The sequence below is a fragment of the Ostrinia nubilalis genome, chromosome 28, assembly GCF_963855985.1.
Source record: "Ostrinia nubilalis chromosome 28, ilOstNubi1.1, whole genome shotgun sequence".
Classification (NCBI taxonomy): Eukaryota; Metazoa; Arthropoda; class Insecta; order Lepidoptera; family Crambidae; genus Ostrinia; species Ostrinia nubilalis.
In genome coordinates, this window is record NC_087115.1 from 5,688,118 (window position 1) to 5,701,009 (window position 12,892).

At 33.6% G+C, this 12,892-nt stretch overlaps 2 protein-coding genes and 4 long non-coding RNA genes across 8 annotated transcripts in view; 1 reads left to right on the top strand and 5 right to left on the bottom strand.

Annotated features, from left to right (window-relative positions):
* The window catches only part of LOC135085271 (zinc finger protein 271-like), a 79,152-nt gene that overhangs the window by 33,684 nt on the left and 32,576 nt on the right, over positions 1–12,892 (top strand). The window lies entirely within an intron of this gene.
* Positions 1–12,892, bottom strand: part of LOC135085285 (zinc finger protein 37-like) — a 165,358-nt gene that overhangs the window by 26,707 nt on the left and 125,759 nt on the right. The window lies entirely within an intron of this gene.
* LOC135085386 (uncharacterized) lies at positions 2,728–3,589 on the bottom strand. The gene is made up of 2 exons (XR_010260094.1): positions 3,238–3,589; positions 2,728–2,951 (listed from the first exon to the last, which is right to left on the bottom strand). It is a non-coding gene; the product is annotated as an uncharacterized LOC135085386 (long non-coding RNA).
* LOC135085381 (uncharacterized) lies at positions 5,040–5,901 on the bottom strand. Its single transcript, XR_010260092.1, has 2 exons — positions 5,550–5,901; positions 5,040–5,263 (listed from the first exon to the last, which is right to left on the bottom strand). It is a non-coding gene; the product is annotated as an uncharacterized LOC135085381 (long non-coding RNA).
* Positions 9,036–9,897, bottom strand: LOC135085382 (uncharacterized). Its single transcript, XR_010260093.1, has 2 exons — positions 9,546–9,897; positions 9,036–9,259 (listed from the first exon to the last, which is right to left on the bottom strand). It is a non-coding gene; the product is annotated as an uncharacterized LOC135085382 (long non-coding RNA).
* LOC135085387 (uncharacterized) lies at positions 11,351–12,212 on the bottom strand. Its single transcript, XR_010260095.1, has 2 exons — positions 11,861–12,212; positions 11,351–11,574 (listed from the first exon to the last, which is right to left on the bottom strand). It is a non-coding gene; the product is annotated as an uncharacterized LOC135085387 (long non-coding RNA).

The window sequence follows — 12,892 nt, forward strand, 5'->3', positions numbered from 1 at the left end:
TTTTTGTGATAAACCTGGCAAGCCCTAACATGAAGCGCTAACTATATCATAAGGTAAGTGCCCCCTACTTCGGTATATTAAGGCTCTTACGACTTTAACATTTTATTTAAAAATAACCAAGCATGATATCAGTATGAAAGCTTTTGTATGCTAAACTTTGGTCTTTTGACAGTAAGTTAATACATAATTTATAGTTATATAGTTTGAACTTTCTTTTATATTAATTGTTCTGCGGACCTCTTGTTTGGATCCTGTTTCGTGACAAAATTTTGCTCTGTTTCTAAATTCGTGAACTCATGTCCCCTATTTCGGGATAAGGTTTTATGCATCCAGTTAGGATATTTTAATAATGATTAAGGGTTTAATAAATTTAAAAACGATAATATAAATTTAGAATAAAATAATTATGTGAAATTGACGATATTACTTACCTGAAATATTCATAAGAAATAATGTGAGTCTAGCTGATTTTTTAATTCTAACAATATGTGAAAATATTTATATAACCATTAGAAATGTAGGGGTGGGGGGGTAAACTTACCCCCCCCCCCTTCGTATCCATAAAATTTTGATTTTTTACTTCTAGCGATATGTGAAAATATTTATATGACCATTAGATGCCAGGGGTGGGATTATGAGGAGGAAGGGGGGGGGGGGGGGAATAACCCCCCCCTTCTTCCCATAATCCCACCCCTGGAGCTGTTTCAAGTGAGGGTAGCCCCCCCCCCCCCTTGAAAATAGCCCCAGATACGCCAATGACTCATAATAAAAAGTAAGTAATTAATTAATTTCTTAGGTAGGTAGGTATTAAAAACTAAAAAATATGTCGATTTCTTTGATGGTATGTGTCATAAAAGTACCTAACACCATACATTTATATATCACGAACTTGGAAAAAAGTAACAATAATACGGTTCCTTGTTTCGTGATACTGATTATTCCAAATTCCTCAAGTAAAATTCATGGATTATTGTCAAAATGTGTCAATTAACTATTATCTATCCCATATACAATACAAATAAACAAAGATAAATAAAACAAATCGAAATAAAACCAAAATTATGCTGGTACTACTTATGCTAATTTATCTTAAAATTGGTCATTTATGTGAACTTCAAACTCGTGTCATATAAATTCTAGTGAACGAAACATATACCGAATTTAGATCATGAGAAACTTAAATAAATGCATTATTTGTTTCATAACTTACATTTAAATTATCATAAATAATTATTTAAAAACTAAGCATCAAAATGTTATCCATAATATCCTTGAATCGGTAGTGTTACGAAATAGGGGACACCCGAAAAATAATATGTACGCTATTTCGTGAGTCAATTAATCGCAATTTTAAAGGAATTCTACGTTTTCATATAACTTTTTTCTAAGCCAAATCAATTGTCAAGGAACACATGAAACCACTATTACAAGTTTTATTTAAATGGACGTTCCTTCGCCTTTTTATAAGCTTAAGAAGTTGGAGCGCTAACCTTACGGTGAGAGCGACCTATGCAAGCCGCACGGATGTTTTTGGCTCTCTGAGAGTTTGAAGCTTCGTATTGCTCTCATTTTTGGCGCCACAAAGTTTGTACTTGGTTTTTTAGATAGCTTAAATAATAGAGTTTTTGTAGTAATGAAGAATTTTTATAAATTATATTCCATTTGCTTATTATTTGAGCTAGAAAAAAAACTTACGAACTTACGTACTATCACGAACTAGTAGCCGTTTACCTTATTTTGACATCACGATAGGATAGGATGTGGTGTTTTTATCGTCCTCGATCCTTACCCACGATAGCAAGACGATAGGAGATTAACTTTTTTGCAAGCTACTTTAACTCTATTTATTTATCATTTATAATGGTAAATGACATTTTACGACTAATTTGAGGCTAGTAAAATTCAAAGAAAGGAATCTAGCACCTTTGTGATACTTTTACTTCTAGGTGGAGATTGAGTTCTAGTTCAAGAGTTTATCAGTGTGAGGCGAATCTTGCGACAGTTTATAATCGCTAGCTGCAAAATCTTAGTGCTCCCACAGTCCTACCCACATATTAATTATTACATTACCTACCTTGTAAAATAACCATTACTTACCTACTTAGGTAGGCAGTCAACAGTACATCAGACAATACATATTAAGTTGCAAATGTCGTGAGATACCCTACAGTGTTTAGCTTGATTTAAGTACCTACTGTCATCTGTACATAATCTTGTAAAATTATTGAAAATGGGGCGGAATGTGGTGACCGAGCTTCTTGTGTCTACATCAAACAGTGGCAAGGTCATTGTCAGAAATTAGCATTGGGTGGGATGTGTAATCAAACTTGCTATAATAACATACATTCCACATTACTAGGTTCGAAGGCAATAAATACATTTTTTATTTATTATTTATTTATTATTTACTATCAATCTAATTCCTCCATGTGGTCTTTTTTAAGGGCTTTAATGTGACAGGATGATAATCTTGTACAATTTATTCCATTATAATAAATTCATCATCATCTCAGCCATAGGACGTCCACTGCTGAACTTAGGCCTCCCCCAATGCTTTCCATGTTGCCCGATGGGGCAGCAAGGTTCTGGGGTGGATGCCGGGTACCGGAATACGCAGCGTGGGACGTCCACCCACAAGGTGGACCGACGACATCATAATGGTAGCAGAAAGGCGCTGTACGCAGGCAATAAATTCATTATTGCAGTGTAATTTCAAAATAATTCAACCATTATTTACAAAATCTTTATTTGGAAAACTTTTGTTTTACAATAGCTATTTATAATTTCAAATACAAACAGAATTCCATGAATTGGTTAGCCTAGCCAGTACCCTTGAAGTTTTTCTTGCTGATTGTTATTGTAAATTTTCATGATAGTGAGCAAGACTTGATTATGTCTGCTTTAGAATGAAATAATAATCACTCATAATCCCACACTTCTTCATCCACTGTCTGAAAAAAGAAAGAATATTATTTAAACACAATTAAAAATATTACAATTACATAAACAGTTCATAAATAGAAACATTTACTTAATCCTATTTGTATTTTAAGTTTACATACAAAATATTGATCACAGTATTATTACACGGTGAAAGAACTATGTGAAATAAATATAGGAAAGAAGGTGAAAGCTTATTTGTAGGAATAAAGATATTTTTCCTTTTCTCCGGTGCTGTTACTTATGAAAATCAAGATCTGCGGAGTATAGCTAATATTTTAGACTTTAGGTACTTACTTTGCTACTTATGAGTGTAACTTTATTTCTCAAATCTCAATAAACTTTCTGACTGCTTCATGTAAGTTGAATAATTACTGTAAACCTCGCATTATGGGGTAGGTAGTGGAGTTCGGTTATTCTGTTAATTTTGAAGACTTCATTCTTTAATACTATCGGTATGATTAGGAATTCTTCATTGTTTTTCTTTAACTTGGTTATCTCTTCGTTTGATATTTTCCGTACTTTAGAAATATTAAAAATAAGACTGGAAACATAAAAATACAATTTTAAAAACACAAACAAATACAATCAAGCAGTCATGTAATGTCAACAAAATTGACATAACTTTTTTTTAATGACGTTCTCACTGCTTTAAAATATGTGTTTTTAGCCGAATTAGTAGCAGAAATGAACGAGATTGAACGAATGAGCTAAAATATTTCAAGGTTGGCCAACATAATAACGCAATTTTTTCTTAATATGGCAACAATTGGGTTATCACGCGATAGCGGTCGATAGACTTTTCTATCGATGGTCCCATGTTAGGGAAAATGATAAAATTATCTACGTGATCGAATATTGTCTTATCATATCATGTCATTGTCGATGCGCGCATCTTAGGCCTACAGGGCTAAGATGCGCGCCGTGATAAACTGCTATCGTGGCGTTATATCGATTTTGACGTCACTATATCGTTTTATCTACCGGCGCTAACATGGCACCCCGAAAATTATCATGTCATCTGTCAAAATGTGATAGTGATAGATTTGTTTTTTTTTTTTGTGATAAACCTGGCAAGCCCTAACATGAAGCGCTAACTATATCATATTTTGACATCACGATAGGATAGGATGTGGTGTTTTTATCGTCCTCGATCCTTACCCACGATAGCAAGACGATAGGAGATTAACTTTTTTGCAAGCTACTTTAACTCTATTTATTTATCATTTATAATGGTAAATGACATTTTACGACTAATTTGAGGCTAGTAAAATTCAAAGAAAGGAATCTAGCACCTTTGTGATACTTTTACTTCTAGGTGGAGATTGAGTTCTAGTTCAAGAGTTTATCAGTGTGAGGCGAATCTTGCGACAGTTTATAATCGCTAGCTGCAAAATCTTAGTGCTCCCACAGTCCTACCCACATATTAATTATTACATTACCTACCTTGTAAAATAACCATTACTTACCTACTTAGGTAGGCAGTCAACAGTACATCAGACAATACATATTAAGTTGCAAATGTCGTGAGATACCCTACAGTGTTTAGCTTGATTTAAGTACCTACTGTCATCTGTACATAATCTTGTAAAATTATTGAAAATGGGGCGGAATGTGGTGACCGAGCTTCTTGTGTCTACATCAAACAGTGGCAAGGTCATTGTCAGAAATTAGCATTGGGTGGGATGTGTAATCAAACTTGCTATAATAACATACATTCCACATTACTAGGTTCGAAGGCAATAAATACATTTTTTATTTATTATTTATTTATTATTTACTATCAATCTAATTCCTCCATGTGGTCTTTTTTAAGGGCTTTAATGTGACAGGATGATAATCTTGTACAATTTATTCCATTATAATAAATTCATCATCATCTCAGCCATAGGACGTCCACTGCTGAACTTAGGCCTCCCCCAATGCTTTCCATGTTGCCCGATGGGGCAGCAAGGTTCTGGGGTGGATGCCGGGTACCGGAATACGCAGCGTGGGACGTCCACCCACAAGGTGGACCGACGACATCATAATGGTAGCAGAAAGGCGCTGTACGCAGGCAATAAATTCATTATTGCAGTGTAATTTCAAAATAATTCAACCATTATTTACAAAATCTTTATTTGGAAAACTTTTGTTTTACAATAGCTATTTATAATTTCAAATACAAACAGAATTCCATGAATTGGTTAGCCTAGCCAGTACCCTTGAAGTTTTTCTTGCTGATTGTTATTGTAAATTTTCATGATAGTGAGCAAGACTTGATTATGTCTGCTTTAGAATGAAATAATAATCACTCATAATCCCACACTTCTTCATCCACTGTCTGAAAAAAGAAAGAATATTATTTAAACACAATTAAAAATATTACAATTACATAAACAGTTCATAAATAGAAACATTTACTTAATCCTATTTGTATTTTAAGTTTACATACAAAATATTGATCACAGTATTATTACACGGTGAAAGAACTATGTGAAATAAATATAGGAAAGAAGGTGAAAGCTTATTTGTAGGAATAAAGATATTTTTCCTTTTCTCCGGTGCTGTTACTTATGAAAATCAAGATCTGCGGAGTATAGCTAATATTTTAGACTTTAGGTACTTACTTTGCTACTTATGAGTGTAACTTTATTTCTCAAATCTCAATAAACTTTCTGACTGCTTCATGTAAGTTGAATAATTACTGTAAACCTCGCATTATGGGGTAGGTAGTGGAGTTCGGTTATTCTGTTAATTTTGAAGACTTCATTCTTTAATACTATCGGTATGATTAGGAATTCTTCATTGTTTTTCTTTAACTTGGTTATCTCTTCGTTTGATATTTTCCGTACTTTAGAAATATTAAAAATAAGACTGGAAACATAAAAATACAATTTTAAAAACACAAACAAATACAATCAAGCAGTCATGTAATGTCAACAAAATTGACATAACTTTTTTTTAATGACGTTCTCACTGCTTTAAAATATGTGTTTTTAGCCGAATTAGTAGCAGAAATGAACGAGATTGAACGAATGAGCTAAAATATTTCAAGGTTGGCCAACATAATAACGCAATTTTTTCTTAATATGGCAACAATTGGGTTATCACGCGATAGCGGTCGATAGACTTTTCTATCGATGGTCCCATGTTAGGGAAAATGATAAAATTATCTACGTGATCGAAAATTGTCTTATCATATCATGTCATTGTCGATGCGCGCATCTTAGGCCTACAGGGCTAAGATGCGCGCCGTGATAAACTGCTATCGTGGCGTTATATCGATTTTGACGTCACTATATCGTTTTATCTACCGGCGCTAACATGGCACCCCGAAAATTATCATGTCATCTGTCAAAATGTGATAGTGATAGATTTGTTTTTTTTTTTGTGATAAACCTGGCAAGCCCTAACATGAAGCGCTAACTATATCATAAGGTAAGTGCCCCCTACTTCGGTATATTAAGGCTCTTACGACTTTAACATTTTATTTAAAAATAACCAAGCATGATATCAGTATGAAAGCTTTTGTATGCTAAACTTTGGTCTTTTGACAGTAAGTTAATACATAATTTATAGTTATATAGTTTGAACTTTCTTTTATATTAATTGTTCTGCGGACCTCTTGTTTGGATCCTGTTTCGTGACAAAATTTTGCTCTGTTTCTAAATTCGTGAACTCATGTCCCCTATTTCGGGATAAGGTTTTATGCATCCAGTTAGGATATTTTAATAATGATTAAGGGTTTAATAAATTTAAAAACGATAATATAAATTTAGAATAAAATAATTATGTGAAATTGACGATATTACTTACCTGAAATATTCATAAGAAATAATGTGAGTCTAGCTGATTTTTTAATTCTAACAATATGTGAAAATATTTATATAACCATTAGAAATGTAGGGGTGGGGGGGTAAACTTACCCCCCCCCCCCTTCGTATCCATAAAATTTTGATTTTTTACTTCTAGCGATATGTGAAAATATTTATATGACCATTAGATGCCAGGGGTGGGATTATGAGGAGGAAGGGGGGGGGGGGGGGAATAACCCCCCCCTTCTTCCCATAATCCCACCCCTGGAGCTGTTTCAAGTGAGGGTAGCCCCCCCCCCCCCTTGAAAATAGCCCCAGATACGCCAATGACTCATAATAAAAAGTAAGTAATTAATTAATTTCTTAGGTAGGTAGGTATTAAAAACTAAAAAATATGTCGATTTCTTTGATGGTATGTGTCATAAAAGTACCTAACACCATACATTTATATATCACGAACTTGGAAAAAAGTAACAATAATACGGTTCCTTGTTTCGTGATACTGATTATTCCAAATTCCTCAAGTAAAATTCATGGATTATTGTCAAAATGTGTCAATTAACTATTATCTATCCCATATACAATACAAATAAACAAAGATAAATAAAACAAATCGAAATAAAACCAAAATTATGCTGGTACTACTTATGCTAATTTATCTTAAAATTGGTCATTTATGTGAACTTCAAACTCGTGTCATATAAATTCTAGTGAACGAAACATATACCGAATTTAGATCATGAGAAACTTAAATAAATGCATTATTTGTTTCATAACTTACATTTAAATTATCATAAATAATTATTTAAAAACTAAGCATCAAAATGTTATCCATAATATCCTTGAATCGGTAGTGTTACGAAATAGGGGACACCCGAAAAATAATATGTACGCTATTTCGTGAGTCAATTAATCGCAATTTTAAAGGAATTCTACGTTTTCATATAACTTTTTTCTAAGCCAAATCAATTGTCAAGGAACACATGAAACCACTATTACAAGTTTTATTTAAATGGACGTTCCTTCGCCTTTTTATAAGCTTAAGAAGTTGGAGCGCTAACCTTACGGTGAGAGCGACCTATGCAAGCCGCACGGATGTTTTTGGCTCTCTGAGAGTTTGAAGCTTCGTATTGCTCTCATTTTTGGCGCCACAAAGTTTGTACTTGGTTTTTTAGATAGCTTAAATAATAGAGTTTTTGTAGTAATGAAGAATTTTTATAAATTATATTCCATTTGCTTATTATTTGAGCTAGAAAAAAAACTTACGAACTTACGTACTATCACGAACTAGTAGCCGTTTACCTTATTTTGACATCACGATAGGATAGGATGTGGTGTTTTTATCGTCCTCGATCCTTACCCACGATAGCAAGACGATAGGAGATTAACTTTTTTGCAAGCTACTTTAACTCTATTTATTTATCATTTATAATGGTAAATGACATTTTACGACTAATTTGAGGCTAGTAAAATTCAAAGAAAGGAATCTAGCACCTTTGTGATACTTTTACTTCTAGGTGGAGATTGAGTTCTAGTTCAAGAGTTTATCAGTGTGAGGCGAATCTTGCGACAGTTTATAATCGCTAGCTGCAAAATCTTAGTGCTCCCACAGTCCTACCCACATATTAATTATTACATTACCTACCTTGTAAAATAACCATTACTTACCTACTTAGGTAGGCAGTCAACAGTACATCAGACAATACATATTAAGTTGCAAATGTCGTGAGATACCCTACAGTGTTTAGCTTGATTTAAGTACCTACTGTCATCTGTACATAATCTTGTAAAATTATTGAAAATGGGGCGGAATGTGGTGACCGAGCTTCTTGTGTCTACATCAAACAGTGGCAAGGTCATTGTCAGAAATTAGCATTGGGTGGGATGTGTAATCAAACTTGCTATAATAACATACATTCCACATTACTAGGTTCGAAGGCAATAAATACATTTTTTATTTATTATTTATTTATTATTTACTATCAATCTAATTCCTCCATGTGGTCTTTTTTAAGGGCTTTAATGTGACAGGATGATAATCTTGTACAATTTATTCCATTATAATAAATTCATCATCATCTCAGCCATAGGACGTCCACTGCTGAACTTAGGCCTCCCCCAATGCTTTCCATGTTGCCCGATGGGGCAGCAAGGTTCTGGGGTGGATGCCGGGTACCGGAATACGCAGCGTGGGACGTCCACCCACAAGGTGGACCGACGACATCATAATGGTAGCAGAAAGGCGCTGTACGCAGGCAATAAATTCATTATTGCAGTGTAATTTCAAAATAATTCAACCATTATTTACAAAATCTTTATTTGGAAAACTTTTGTTTTACAATAGCTATTTATAATTTCAAATACAAACAGAATTCCATGAATTGGTTAGCCTAGCCAGTACCCTTGAAGTTTTTCTTGCTGATTGTTATTGTAAATTTTCATGATAGTGAGCAAGACTTGATTATGTCTGCTTTAGAATGAAATAATAATCACTCATAATCCCACACTTCTTCATCCACTGTCTGAAAAAAGAAAGAATATTATTTAAACACAATTAAAAATATTACAATTACATAAACAGTTCATAAATAGAAACATTTACTTAATCCTATTTGTATTTTAAGTTTACATACAAAATATTGATCACAGTATTATTACACGGTGAAAGAACTATGTGAAATAAATATAGGAAAGAAGGTGAAAGCTTATTTGTAGGAATAAAGATATTTTTCCTTTTCTCCGGTGCTGTTACTTATGAAAATCAAGATCTGCGGAGTATAGCTAATATTTTAGACTTTAGGTACTTACTTTGCTACTTATGAGTGTAACTTTATTTCTCAAATCTCAATAAACTTTCTGACTGCTTCATGTAAGTTGAATAATTACTGTAAACCTCGCATTATGGGGTAGGTAGTGGAGTTCGGTTATTCTGTTAATTTTGAAGACTTCATTCTTTAATACTATCGGTATGATTAGGAATTCTTCATTGTTTTTCTTTAACTTGGTTATCTCTTCGTTTGATATTTTCCGTACTTTAGAAATATTAAAAATAAGACTGGAAACATAAAAATACAATTTTAAAAACACAAACAAATACAATCAAGCAGTCATGTAATGTCAACAAAATTGACATAACTTTTTTTTAATGACGTTCTCACTGCTTTAAAATATGTGTTTTTAGCCGAATTAGTAGCAGAAATGAACGAGATTGAACGAATGAGCTAAAATATTTCAAGGTTGGCCAACATAATAACGCAATTTTTTCTTAATATGGCAACAATTGGGTTATCACGCGATAGCGGTCGATAGACTTTTCTATCGATGGTCCCATGTTAGGGAAAATGATAAAATTATCTACGTGATCGAAAATTGTCTTATCATATCATGTCATTGTCGATGCGCGCATCTTAGGCCTACAGGGCTAAGATGCGCGCCGTGATAAACTGCTATCGTGGCGTTATATCGATTTTGACGTCACTATATCGTTTTATCTACCGGCGCTAACATGGCACCCCGAAAATTATCATGTCATCTGTCAAAATGTGATAGTGATAGATTTGTTTTTTTTTTTGTGATAAACCTGGCAAGCCCTAACATGAAGCGCTAACTATATCATACTTATTTTGACATCACGATAGGATAGGATGTGGTGTTTTTATCGTCCTCGATCCTTACCCACGATAGCAAGACGATAGGAGATTAACTTTTTTGCAAGCTACTTTAACTCTATTTATTTATCATTTATAATGGTAAATGACATTTTACGACTAATTTGAGGCTAGTAAAATTCAAAGAAAGGAATCTAGCACCTTTGTGATACTTTTACTTCTAGGTGGAGATTGAGTTCTAGTTCAAGAGTTTATCAGTGTGAGGCGAATCTTGCGACAGTTTATAATCGCTAGCTGCAAAATCTTAGTGCTCCCACAGTCCTACCCACATATTAATTATTACATTACCTACCTTGTAAAATAACCATTACTTACCTACTTAGGTAGGCAGTCAACAGTACATCAGACAATACATATTAAGTTGCAAATGTCGTGAGATACCCTACAGTGTTTAGCTTGATTTAAGTACCTACTGTCATCTGTACATAATCTTGTAAAATTATTGAAAATGGGGCGGAATGTGGTGACCGAGCTTCTTGTGTCTACATCAAACAGTGGCAAGGTCATTGTCAGAAATTAGCATTGGGTGGGATGTGTAATCAAACTTGCTATAATAACATACATTCCACATTACTAGGTTCGAAGGCAATAAATACATTTTTTATTTATTATTTATTTATTATTTACTATCAATCTAATTCCTCCATGTGGTCTTTTTTAAGGGCTTTAATGTGACAGGATGATAATCTTGTACAATTTATTCCATTATAATAAATTCATCATCATCTCAGCCATAGGACGTCCACTGCTGAACTTAGGCCTCCCCCAATGCTTTCCATGTTGCCCGATGGGGCAGCAAGGTTCTGGGGTGGATGCCGGGTACCGGAATACGCAGCGTGGGACGTCCACCCACAAGGTGGACCGACGACATCATAATGGTAGCAGAAAGGCGCTGTACGCAGGCAATAAATTCATTATTGCAGTGTAATTTCAAAATAATTCAACCATTATTTACAAAATCTTTATTTGGAAAACTTTTGTTTTACAATAGCTATTTATAATTTCAAATACAAACAGAATTCCATGAATTGGTTAGCCTAGCCAGTACCCTTGAAGTTTTTCTTGCTGATTGTTATTGTAAATTTTCATGATAGTGAGCAAGACTTGATTATGTCTGCTTTAGAATGAAATAATAATCACTCATAATCCCACACTTCTTCATCCACTGTCTGAAAAAAGAAAGAATATTATTTAAACACAATTAAAAATATTACAATTACATAAACAGTTCATAAATAGAAACATTTACTTAATCCTATTTGTATTTTAAGTTTACATACAAAATATTGATCACAGTATTATTACACGGTGAAAGAACTATGTGAAATAAATATAGGAAAGAAGGTGAAAGCTTATTTGTAGGAATAAAGATATTTTTCCTTTTCTCCGGTGCTGTTACTTATGAAAATCAAGATCTGCGGAGTATAGCTAATATTTTAGACTTTAGGTACTTACTTTGCTACTTATGAGTGTAACTTTATTTCTCAAATCTCAATAAACTTTCTGACTGCTTCATGTAAGTTGAATAATTACTGTAAACCTCGCATTATGGGGTAGGTAGTGGAGTTCGGTTATTCTGTTAATTTTGAAGACTTCATTCTTTAATACTATCGGTATGATTAGGAATTCTTCATTGTTTTTCTTTAACTTGGTTATCTCTTCGTTTGATATTTTCCGTACTTTAGAAATATTAAAAATAAGACTGGAAACATAAAAATACAATTTTAAAAACACAAACAAATACAATCAAGCAGTCATGTAATGTCAACAAAATTGACATAACTTTTTTTTAATGACGTTCTCACTGCTTTAAAATATGTGTTTTTAGCCGAATTAGTAGCAGAAATGAACGAGATTGAACGAATGAGCTAAAATATTTCAAGGTTGGCCAACATAATAACGCAATTTTTTCTTAATATGGCAACAATTGGGTTATCACGCGATAGCGGTCGATAGACTTTTCTATCGATGGTCCCATGTTAGGGAAAATGATAAAATTATCTACGTGATCGAATATTGTCTTATCATATCATGTCATTGTCGATGCGCGCATCTTAGGCCTACAGGGCTAAGATGCGCGCCGTGATAAACTGCTATCGTGGCGTTATATCGATTTTGACGTCACTATATCGTTTTATCTACCGGCGCTAACATGGCACCCCGAAAATTATCATGTCATCTGTCAAAATGTGATAGTGATAGATTTGTTTTTTTTTTTTGTGATAAACCTGGCAAGCCCTAACATGAAGCGCTAACTATATCATATTTTGACATCACGATAGGATAGGATGTGGTGTTTTTATCGTCCTCGATCCTTACCCACGATAGCAAGACGATAGGAGATTAACTTTTTTGCAAGCTACTTTAACTCTATTTATTTATCATTTATAATGGTAAATGACATTTTACGACTAATTTGAGGCTAGTAAAATTCAAAGAAAGGAATCTAGCACCTTTGTGATACTTTTACTTCTAGGTGGAGATTGA